The following is a 12,657-nucleotide window of genomic DNA, read 5'->3' on the forward strand; positions in this document are numbered from 1 at the left end:
TGGAAGGAATCTTGATCGGAACAGTCAATATAATGCTAAAAGGTACATTGGCCAAGTGAAAGCAATTGCCTGTGCTTATTTCCTTCTGAATATTTGCAAAGAAAGATTTCACTTAAACAACTATGCATGGCTACCACAATCAGTACTTTTTAGTTTAGACAGGTGTTCTTCGAAGTGTTTAGTGGCTCTAAATTTTGTCAGACAGTCCAAGAATTTTAACTAGAAATTATGCCTGTAAATTATAAAATGTGGAAGGTTAAGTTTTCTCGACTTTTAACAGCAAATGCAACAGATAATCTTGGGGTATGTTGGAGAACTGTACCACTTCTAGCTTCTGTCTTGTAGAGGTCATTGTTTTCTTTCTTACTTCATGATGCTTCCAAATAATGGTAAAATATCAAAATTCTGGATCTTGGGGTGCAAGTATTGAGAACTTGCCTTGCCTTTATTTCCTTTGCTTATATTTGTTGCTAGTTTCTTCTTTCACTGCTCTGCCAATATACCAATACCTCTTTTTCTCTTACAATTTGTCTTTCTGCTTAATAGTGCAACAGAAATGCAAACAGAAATGAGATTTCTTTTATTTTCTATTCCTGCTGTACATTTCTTTCCCTGCTATCTCAAAGGAATAATTACTTATGAAATCCTTTGGCTTAGTGTGACTGTACTTTCTCACTATGGCTAATCAAAGTCATTAAAACAACCTCTTGTGTACCCACTATCGAAAAAACCTAGTAGTTCAAATAACTAGAGGCATCTGACTTTTTGTGCTGAACTTTCTAAATTCAGTGTTTTGCAAACACTTGTGTATGTCTCTGTGCACACACGTGGTTTATGATGTGCAACCTACAAGTGTGAATTTTGGGTAAACTTTTTTGTTTCTTTAATTTTTATTATGTCTTTCCATGCAAGACAAATGACAGGAAATGCCTCTACTGTAAGTGCAGAATTCAGATATGTCAATTGCTGAAAATAGTGTTGAAGGGGACTATCTACCTTCAAAATTCTTAAAAATTTGCTTGTCTTTTAAAAAATAATGATTTCTTTCTTGGCACTCTTGTCACAACGTCTTGTCCTGGCAAACTAAGAATTCTTTCCCCTTGTTCTTGAAACTTATAGAAAACTAGAATTTACCTAGAGCTGAATCACCTTTGCTAGAATCTCCTTCCAGTTAGTGGAAGTGTTTGTAAGAATAGTCAGAGTCAGGAAGAGCTTAAGGGTATTGTAACAGCTATTCACAAACCAAATTGCTAATACCTGTGAGGGGTCACAGACTTTGGGAGAAAAGTCCAGTGTTTTTTTGATATTATAGCCATAATCTTCAGGTTTTAAAGTTGCAACATGTTCTAGCAGGAAATTTAGGGGAAATACTAGAAAAATTTGAGCATATTTGTCACGTTCTCCCATTTAGTTGGCCTTAATGTTCTTCATAATGCTCAGAGGGATTGGGCATAAATATCAATGATTTTTAAGAACAGAAGAAACTTTGAAATTAAAAATATTGAGTAGAACATTTCAGAAATGGTCATATGTTTGCCCATATTAAGTTATGAACAGATTTGAAACTATCAGCTTAAATAGCACAGAAGCAGTATTCTGGTTTCCTTATCAGCATAGCTTGTGCCCTCAAGATCAGAAAATATATACTTCATGAAGATGTACTGGTACTTAACTGTAGTATTATTACTGATATTGCTTCAAAGACTCTGAATGGAAGAAGGATTTATGGTCTTCAAAGTAATGTTGCATTTCCTCTTTTTCTGTACTCTGAAAACCATTGTAAAAGCATAATCAGCAGAAAAATTAATCAGTTGCTAAAAAAAATGGAAAAATAAATACAAAGAAACTAAAAAGCTCAAGGATTAACTAACAACTTAGTTGAGAGCATTTGGAGATGCTAGGATGGTGTGCATGTACTTAACACAGATAGTATTGGAGTAGTATTTATTGCCTACAGTCCTGTGGAAATTTGTGAAGCCAAATGAGCGGTAATGCAATATTCAGTGAGTCCTGTGATTTACTTGCATAAAGAGAAAAATGTGTAAAGGGGTGCATGTGCCGGGGTGTTGGAAAAAGCTAGAGAGGATGTGACGGCTGTTATGGTAAGAAGTTAATTTCACCTGCCTTCATTTACCTGATATGGATCAAGGTGGCAAGTGGTCACTTCAGCAAAACTTTTTTGTGGCAGAGAAGAGAACTGAGTAATTTTTCTTGCACTCATTGCCACAAACCCTCTGTGAGGAATAACATGAAACAAAAACAACACTTGAGAAAAGGTATGGCTAACATTTTCCTCACCTGTTTTTTAAATAAGATCAGAACATGAGTTAATGAAAAAACTCTTCTTAGTGGCAGGTTTGGTAAAATCAGTCTCAGGTATAACACCATTTTTCTACTTAAGACATAATTTCTGAAATGAAAGGGAACTATTCTTCATGCTCAACTGGATTTTAAGTATAGAGTGAACATATACAATTTCTCCATGTCATACAAGCATATTATGCACTTGGAAAACTTTTTTCTAATAAATGCCTTGCACACAAGTAATTCTTTCAGTAACAAAAATGGTTGTTACTTTCTGCTAAAAGCCCTGAGAGCACTCTGTAACAATTAAAACCCCAAGGCAAGTGCAGTTCACTTCCTGATGTAGCAGTGCAGTCCCAGCTGCCCTCATGAGAGCAGAATTCCAGATGTTCCTGTTTTGCTGTATGGAGTGGTGCTGTAATTGTTGGACAGCAAGGATAAGATTTGGCTATCCGATAATGCTGTATCTGTTGAAATATTTTCACTGTGCCTGTGGTGATGTGTATATGCAGTATGAAGGAAACTTTATTATGGACTGTGGTCTTTAAATGCATTCGTATTGCTCAAGTAAGTGCAAGAAACGCTTAGATTTGAGGATATAATAATGGCATCTTGAATCCCATGTAAGGGGGCAATTAGTATCTAAAGTATCATAAGGTAACGTAGCCAATGATTTGAACCTGCCATTCATAGAATCATTTAGTTTGGGGAAAAAACCTTTAAGATCATTAAACCTACAGCATAAACCTAGCACTGCCAAATCCACCACTAAACTGTGTCCCTAAGCACCACATCTACAAATGTTTTTAATACATTCAGGGATGGTGACTCAACCACTTCCCTGGGCAGCCTATTCCAATGCTTGACAACCCTTTCAGTGAAGAAATTTTTCCTAATATCCAATCTAAACCTCCCTGGCACAACTTGAGGCCATTTCCTCTCATTCTATCGTTTCTTACTTGGGAGAAGAGACCAACTCCCACCTTGCTAGGACCTCCTTTCAGGTAGTTGTAGAGAGCAATAAGGTCTCCCCTCAGCCTCCTTACCTCCAGGGTACACAACCCCAGTTCCCTCAGCTGCTCCCCATAGGATTTATTCTCTAGACCCTTCACTTTCATCATGCTACTTGCTTGCTCTAGTCATGATTACAGTGTGTATATAGAGGGGAAGAAGAAAAATCCATCTATGGAAGTGTTTCTAGATGTTCAGCTCTGGTGTTTCTCCAACTGTTTCATGGGGCTGTTTTTATAGGACACTAAAAGCTTAATAAACCTTCAGATTCAGTAAAAACAAAGAATGTGAAAGGCAGTTTGGTTGTGGTTGTTCCCATCTTTTTGGTGTTATTTCAGAGTATCTTCTACCATGGTTGAATGTGCATAGGTTCAAATTTCTTGAATGTGTTTGTGACTTGACTGAGGGCTGATCCTGGATTTCTTCCACACCTAAGTATTCCATTAAATGCTGTGGATATTCTGGTTGTGGATTATCTTGTTTTAAATCATCACTGCAGATAATTTAAATGATTTTTAATGCCCTAGTGAGCAGTTGATCATGGGCGGAAAGCTTCTCAGGTACTAGTTACAACTGCCACTTGTGGCAGAAAAGAGATGCCAAACATGACTTTCTTTACTGGTCCCAAACCCTGTGTGGCCACTTCTATTTTCCTAATCTGCTTAGCCTGAAAATGGCTCTTTTAATTTTTTTACACGATGTAGCAAAATGTATTATTGTAATATAAATTTGTGATCAAGATTATAGTAACTGTCAACAGTATACAGATCTGCCTTCAGGCTAAGAAAAATGGAGATGATGATTCCCAGATTCCTAGAATCCTACTTTGTTGGAGAAAGACTGGAGGGGCTAACATGGGCTTAGGAGTATGGAGAAAAGGATCTTCTCTCCCTTCTGGGCATGTTGAGTTGAACACTTTGTGGTCTAGGTTTATTACTAAATGCTCAAGCAAGCCTGGAGGCATTTCCTAAATGAGACTGCAACTGTATAGCTTTTAAACTCAATTAGTCCTCTCTGCTGTTTTCTGCATACTGCATCAATTTTAATGGAGTTTACTTGGCTGTGTGAGAAAGGAAAAGTGTGGGGGTCCCTGTAACCAGACCCCTTCTTTCCCCATAGTGCAGTGGAACGGCTGCGTCTTATGTGGCCCTTTGGCAGCAGCAGGTATCTCTCCAGAATCTTAAAATGTAATTTGTGCTTAAAGGGGGAATGCTGGGGAAAAAAAATCATTCAACAGCAAAGAAATAAGTGAGTTAACTTTCACTACCTGACATGAGACTCCTTCAGAGTAGAAAGAATGCCAAACTGGGCTGTGCTTTGTGTAATATCGACATGAGAGGTTGGCCCAGTGTGTTTCTTCCACACAGTGGTGATCTGAAGCTTGTGGTCTTCTGTAAAATGCAAACTTGAGAGAAAGCAATCCTATCGCAAGTATTACTAATACTAAAGTGTCCTAAGAAAATTGCTGTTAGCAGGAGTAAGAAGAGATTAGAGTGCATTTAACAAAGCAGTAGAACTGGTATTTTAGCATTAAAAAAGGTAAGAAAAATGGAGACAAAACACCTAATAACTGCTTCAAGGAAAGCCCCCTTTGTTAGGGTTCAAGCACAAGAAAATGCTTGGCCTGTTTTGAACAGCAGTGTTTTTATAACATGCTTTTGTTGGATCACAATCTTCTCTCTTCTCTGATCTAAAAGTCCAACTGTGTTAAATTAACAAATTAATGTAATGCATTGTAGTATGATTAAAGGTAAGCTTGTAATATGATTAAGGGTATTACTAGAACTTTATAAAAAGAATGTTTTTTCTCATTCTGTTAGTTTTTCCCTGCAATTGCAGATGTATACAAAACTGTAACTACATCTCGCTGAAAATTTAATCTTCCCCCCCTCCCCCCCGTGGGGAAAATGCAAGGTGTTTTGAAGAAATATATTTTTCAATGGACATTTTTCTGGGAAGGCCTTTTGCGTGAGGAGAAGAAAAAAGACCCCTCGCTGCCCCAGAATGGTTGATAGCCTGGTGTTTTTGGTGCGCCTCTGGAATGTCGGAGCTCTGTTGTTGTTGAAGGGCCTGGAAACCTGGGTTTCTGATACTCTCTGTGAAAGTCTTAATGATCAGACTACTATCTATCTGGAAAGTGATCATGCTGCTTATTTTTTCTCCTCCTCTTTCCTTTGGTATGACCTCCTTTCCCCAAAAGGGAATTAAAATAATTTAGACATACCTATCTTTAGTCTAATACAAAATAAAAATTTCAAAACTTCTTTATCTGAGAGAGATATTATTTTCTGATCAGTCTTAACAGTAATGCATAGATCCATTGTTCATGTTGTCTAGTAAAGAAGAAAACTATAATAATGATATAGAGTTTGCCCTTAGCAATGAAGTGAAATAACTGTACATGTATGGAGAGAAAGGTGCTGTAGCGGTGGCTGAAGAGCTCTGTTAGGAGCAAAAGAAAATTCTTGCATTTATTCCACTGAGACTTGCAAAGAAGCATCTTGCTGCCTGCACACTTGTATATATACTTAATATTTCACTTGGTTTACACATAGTGAAACCTAGAACTAAGGTTGACAGTGTGAGGGCTGCTTTAAAAAAAATACAAAACCAAACAGAAAAATGTGTGAGGAGAAAAATTCTGTTCATAAAGCCAAAGTGACTCTTTATGGAAGAATAAAAAATAATCTGATCTCAATCTCTCTCTTCCATTTATACAAAAACATGCAAAACCTTAGCTTAATTTTATGGCTGATTATTACAGCATCTCTTTTGAAGTACAAATTCTAACTGGATCAGTAAAGCGTCTTTCAAAAAGTTCAGAGTGTGTGCTAAAATAGTATAGATTATTTTATGTACTTGAACACAGGTATGTCTGATTTTTTAATGCTTCTATCAGTGGGGAAAGAAAGGTGATGGTTGGATCATGCTAGCATAGGATGCACCTCATTTTTAGTACTTAATATTTTAATGTTCATCACTTAAATGTGTTTTGGGCTGTGCTTCTGAATCATTACTTTGCCAAAAGAAACAGACATTGCTGTCCATCTCCAGATGGGTTTCCACCTTGTTTAAAGATTGGTGCTTTTCTCCCTTATTCTTTAGAAACGATAATTTTTAGTTAGTCTGCTTTCCAGATAAACTGCTCTTCATTTTTAATTCAAGGAAACAAGACGAGGTAGCATTGGGGTATATTTGATCTCTTTGAAATATTTCAGTCTGTCTTTAAAAACTCACAGCACTCTGACTTTTTCTTGAAAGGCTGCTGTGACATTCAGATGTTTGTTGGCTGGACTTGAAAGTATGCTTTGGATACTGTTTAGAAAAATCTAGTGCCCGGTAAGTGCAATACACAATAAAAGGAAGTAATGCTCAAGACCTATTGTATGTGGATTGCTGCAAACTGCTTTTCTCTTAATGCTTTCAGCGTGCTGACCTGGAGAAACAGTTTTTTCTACGCTTTATTCCAGTTATCTATGTGAAATTCTTCATTTCAGGTCCTTTTTGGGGTTGCTTTGACCTGTTTTTACAGTTTTTAGTGCTGCCTGTTTAACGTGTGCAGTGAACAGCTGCACTACTGAGTTCCTGCAGATGTTGTGAGCCAGTATGATTTTTATAACTGCCTCTATGATCAGTCATGGAAGTCTTGATTTAGGAAAAAGAAATCATGTTCAGTCATGGATGTCTTCAAATGTCCTGACCTAGGAAAAAAAACTGTATGGTCTTTTCTGGCACTCTCTTTTCTGAGCTGTCTCAGATGGTTTTCTTCTGCGGCTCCTAAACACATCAGATCAAGTTTGAAGCCATCCTGTAATTGCATGTTACAAGGTTTTGGGTTTTTTTCATATCTACGGCAATCCTGTTAATGTTACTTCTTTTAAAGCTCTTTGTTAGTAAATATCATCAGATAAAAGGCTACATACTCTGGATTTCTGCTCTGTAAAAGTCCATTAAATAAACACAGTATTACCAGTCGGCTGACTGACTTCTGAGCTCAGTTTTACTGAGGGTTTTAGTGGGCTGTTAACAACTATAGGTATGGCTTTTTTACTTCCGGATTTGGGTGGGAATTTTGCTTATCAGATCCACCTCAGTTTTCCTCATTCCTTCATGTATGAACTTGCCCTAAAGGAGTGCCATCTCTAACTATATTTTATTATCAGTTCAAAATACCTATTAATCTGAAAATAATTTTAGAAAGTGTATTCCACTGTTGAAATAATGGCCATGACACTACTATTTTGTATCTGTACTTTCATATGAGAATTTCATATCTTTAAAATTCATAATTGAGTTTCTTTTCAATATAAATTTCAGAAAGACAAACCTTAAACAGACCTGTATCAGTGTGCTTATCTGGGAACTAAGTCAGATGTTAGGGCTGTATCATAGTGTGCGTATGGAGGGGAGAGTTACCGTAGCGGCAGTCTTTCGCATTGGTGCGCTATGCTGTGTTTGCACGACTTGATATCTTCCTTTGTATAGGTCTCAGCTGTGTTTAATGTTCTCCTTGCTCTGGAACAGTAAAGTGTTTTCTGTGGCGCGTCCTAGACCTCTTACTTGTTTCTCCCATCTGTACCATCAAATCACTATCATAGGTATATATGCAGGACTCCTTTTTTTTTTTTCTTTTTATGGCACTTGCTAAATAATGCTGTCAAGTTTGTCAAGTCAGAAATGTAATCGATGCTCTACACTGCTTTTGTAGAGACTGAGATTGAAAAGGAAATAAAATCAGCACTGCTGGTCAAGAGTTGCAATGAGGTCTTTTCCAGGGAAAAGAACAGTAACAGTAAAGCTAGAACTCATTGGTCCTGTTCTTTGTGCTGGCACACAGCATTGTGTTTTTGTCCTTTCCTTATGCCACACCAAAAAGCCTTGTCTATAGGCCCCTCCAGTTTCGGGGGAATTAGAAATATGAAAATTTAATCTTCACTCTCTTAAAGTAATTTTTTAGCTCATCTCCTTGCAAAGATAGGATGGAAACTATAAACTAATGGTAAATGTCAACTAACCACTAGACTTGAAAGAACCAGCAGCTGGCTTCTGCATGTGAAGCAGAGAAACTGTGTGGGAGGAGATGTAAAGAACCACCTCAAATACCCACTCTAACGGGGGGGACGACACACACATGATGACTGTACTGAATATGGGTTTTAACCTTTAGAATTCTTTTGCTCTTCTCTCATATTCTTAGGCTTGTATTAAAATGCAAAATGGGAATTGATTTGTTTTGGGTAAAGGCATCAGACAAAGGCCCTATGCCATCTAAAATTAATTTCTGATAAGAAATGAGGCACTTAGTTTGCCTGTATCAATTGTGTGTCTGTTAAAGATTTGTGGTATGAATCTCATAAACATTTTTTTAAATGTTTTTAATGAATAATTGTTTGCAAAGAGCTTGTGTGCCTCAAATCAGATATGATGTTTCAATGCAGCAATGTTAATAATATTGCTAGAGTAGTGCTGAAATGGCAGCACTTAAAAAAATGCATTTGCCACAAATCTGAAATGATGGGTTTGCGTACAAATAAACATAGGAGAAATAGATACGGTGATATTCATGACACATAAAACGAGATCAAAAATAGTCCACAAGTTTATGCTAATATAAATTGAGACAAATTCTAGGTTGGCAACACTGACCTAAAAGCTGTCTAAGCAAGGCAACTAATGTTTCTTTTACTTCTAATAGGAAGTCCATATCTGCTGTTGAGGAAAGACAAAGGGTTGTTTTGGGGTGGTTTTGTTTACTTCTTTAAGTTATTCTTGCAATAATTCAGAGATCCTTCATTGCTTTCTGATATGAAAAACAATATACAGCCTCATTAGTTCATGGCATAATGATTTTTAACTTATTTTTAAAAGATTCAGGGTAAAAAGACTAGAAACTGAAGAAAAGGGTTTTTTCCTGAAAATAGTCAATTATGACACTTAATGTATCTGAAAAATGTGGTGGCAGTCTGCCTAATTTTTAATCAGAGAATTTTCTGTGTCTAGATGCTGGTTTCACTGAGCAGATGAAACTGCTCTCAAGGAATGGTAAATATTGTTCAGTATGGGAAGATTGTTTTTATATGTCTGATGAACAACTCATATGCAAAAAAAATGAGTAGAACTGCAACTCTGTTATTTCACCTGCTCTTCTTTTAGAAGTGTCATTTCTTGTTTGCTGACAACTCCCACTATGGCGCACTTGTCCATGGTCCCAGGAATTACCATTAACTCCCCAAGACGGGGGTGGGAAATTAAAACTGGTGAGCAAGGGCTGGAAGGGTACCAGCTGGAAGATATTTGTGACAGATAAGAATAACAGGAAGAGAGAGAAAAAGAAATGGTCAGCACTTTTTTAAAAGTGGGGTGCGGATGACTTGCTGTTATGTTTTTGCAATGTCTTGTTTCCGGACTGCTGGCTTAGCCACATCTTTAATTTGCCTGGTCTATAACAGCTGCTTCTGCTGCTACCACAGAAAGAGAAATTATAGCTTCCAAGCCTTCATTTTAGCCCTCTTACCTATAATCCTCAAGTTCCAGTCTGTCTGACCACTTGACTAGGCTTTTTTAATTAGCAAATCTTTGGGGGGGGAGGGGGCCTTAAATATGTTTTGTGTATACAGAAACTCTAAACAGCCTTGGAAACTCTTGATGAGATGAAAAACATCCTGCTGGGAATATAAAATGGCACATAGTGCACAGAATAATGATTTCCATAATTGAGATTTTCATGTGCTGTATTAGAAGGTATTGTTTACCTGGGGTCCTGTTCTTATGGAAAGAAAAATGTTTAGCCATTTAAAAACTTGTCTGTCTGATTTAGTCTCTATACTGGTTTGTTGATTGCTCTGAAGAAGGCTTATGATTTTGGCATGAAATACACAAAAAGTGTGAGATGAAAATTAGTATTCAAATATTTGTGCTATCTGTGGTTCAGATGTACCTGATTTGCCCAAATGAGGCAGGTGGAGTTTCATAACAATCTTTTTCTTGTACCTGAGACCACTGTGCTGCCTGATTATTTGGCTGAGCTGGCACATTGTTAATGAAGTGCTAATAAAGAACATAATTTGGGAAGGTACACTCTTCTGTAGAAGGTAATGGCTCTCACTGCTGCAAATATCTTAATGTAATCAAAGAAAACATCTTGTTTTAATCATTTACTAATTGTATGGCACAACCAACTAATCTCCGGGATGTACCTTGGAGACCCGATAACTTGTTTCATCGACTTCTGGGGAATCGACACAGATGATGTTGGTCAAATTGCCCTCAGTTCACTTCATTTGCTTGTCTGCAGCTCTGGAGATTTGTCTAGAAGACAAAGAAATAAAAGACTTTGTGTGATAGCTCAGGATATGCTCAATAGATCAGTTGATAATTGGTCTCGACATTCCCCAAGGAAAAATTGCTAGTGCCACTATAAAGGTCTGAGTGGTTTTGTACCAATTCTTTTATTTGGATTTTCAGGTAAAATATGTTGTGCTTCAAGTTAGCTCTGAGTGAAATTAGATTATTCAGAATATTAAACTGAGACACAATACTATGAGTAAGTCTTATTTTCAATAATTTTAACATAAGTACATAAGTCTATGGTATTTTGTTTCATGCTGTTCTGGTTTGTTGTTCTTGTGAGATTATTCAGACATGTAAAACAATAAAAAATTGCCATAAAATGAGCTTTAGGCTGATTTTTCAGTGCTGCAGATAAGTGTTGATAAAATCCTTCTCTGAAAACTCAAATATTAGCATGTGTGTGTCGGTCTCTTTCTGTAGTGTAGCTTTGAATTAATTTTCTATATTAAATAAAAATAATGCCATTTAAATACTCAAATATGGGTGTAGGTAATAGTCTGATCTTTATTGGTCCCATGCACCAATCCTGATGAAATCTGCAAAAATCCTGCAGTTTTTCAATAGCTCTGAAAATCTTTCCATCCTTAGCCTGCTATGTTCAAAGGCACCCGAGGAACTACAAAAATGACTATGTCCTCTCCCTGAAGTGCAGTGGGTTAGGTGATGGGATTCCCAAAGCCTTTTAAATTCTTGGCATTCAGGATTGAAAATGCCAGGGCTCAAGTAACAAATATTTGAGTTGCTTGTTAAAGCCACTTTATTAAATTGGACTCATCTGAATAAATCTAGTATCAAGTAAGTATGGTATATTAAATTCAAAAAGAAATCTCTTAAATTTTATTCTTTTCTATGGTGTAATGATTACTTTTTGAAGAGTTTGTCTGCAAAATACTGTAATTATACAGCATATGCTTAAAAAGACTGGTCTGTAGTATTAACCTTCATACGGTTTTATGGAAGACATTTTGAGAATTTCAGATCCATCTTGTTCAGCCTCACCTTCTGCATTACTATTATTGGAAGAACACACAAGTTTGAATTCTTTGAATAGCTTTGAAAAAAAATCTCACATTTGTTATTTGTCTATTTTATAGGACATGAAAAAACCCTGCCACCCCTCAGGGAATTAAAGCACAGTGCTTTAATTACATAATACCCATTAATGCTAATAAATCTTATGCTAAAGACCTATGCTGTACCAGTGCCAACTAAAACATAAGTCTCCTTCCTTTTCAAAACCTGTGCCATGTATTGGCTGGACATGCGGTCATTAAAATGAACTCAGTTGCAATGACAGGCATTAGACAAAGATGCAAAATTTCATTTTGACTTTCAATAGCTTTTGTAGGTTGAAATTCTAGGATTTGATCTGCAAGTAATCTTTGAAAGCATTCAGATAGGAATAGTGTTAACTGAGTGAGGGAACGGGCCACTATATATGTGAAATCAAGTGATACTATTTTTCAACTGCTGCAGTGTTTCTATAATCTGATATGCCTTGAGTTTTCTCTCAAAAGATTCCTTTGTAATGTTAGTCTGAAGAATGAGTTTGCCAGCTGTATAAGAGAAAGCATGTCTGTAACTTCATCGTGGTTTAACCCCAGCCAGCAACTAAACACCACACAGCCACTTGCTCAGCCCCTCTCGGTGTGATGGGGGAGACAATCAGAAGAGTAAAAGTGAGAAAACTCATGGGTTGAGATGATAAAGACAGTTTAATAGATAAAGCAAAAGTTGTGCATGCATAAGCAAAATTAAACCAGGAATTCATTCCCCACTTCCCATCAGCAGGCAGGTGTTCAACCATCCCCAGGAAAGCAGGGCTCCACCACATGTAATGGTTACTTGGGAAGACAAAAGCCATCACTCCCAATGTCCCCCCCTTCTCCCCTCCCCCCCCCAGCTTTATATGCTGAGCATGACATCATATGGTATGGAATATCCCTCTGGTCAGTTGGGGTCAGCTGTCCTGGCTGTGTCCCCTCCCAACTC

The 12,657-nt window shown here is 37.1% G+C and overlaps 1 long non-coding RNA gene across 1 annotated transcript in view; it reads right to left on the reverse strand.

Moving 5' to 3' along the window:
* The window catches only part of LOC129209226 (uncharacterized), a 65,532-nt gene that overhangs the window by 24,018 nt on the left and 28,857 nt on the right, over nt 1-12,657 (reverse strand). The window contains exon 2 of the long non-coding RNA XR_008578020.1: nt 10,512-10,623. This is a non-coding gene — a long non-coding RNA (uncharacterized LOC129209226). The remainder of the gene's footprint in view (nt 1-10,511; nt 10,624-12,657) is intronic.

This window comes from Grus americana, chromosome 8 (genome assembly GCF_028858705.1).
Source record: "Grus americana isolate bGruAme1 chromosome 8, bGruAme1.mat, whole genome shotgun sequence".
Classification (NCBI taxonomy): domain Eukaryota; kingdom Metazoa; phylum Chordata; class Aves; order Gruiformes; family Gruidae; genus Grus; species Grus americana.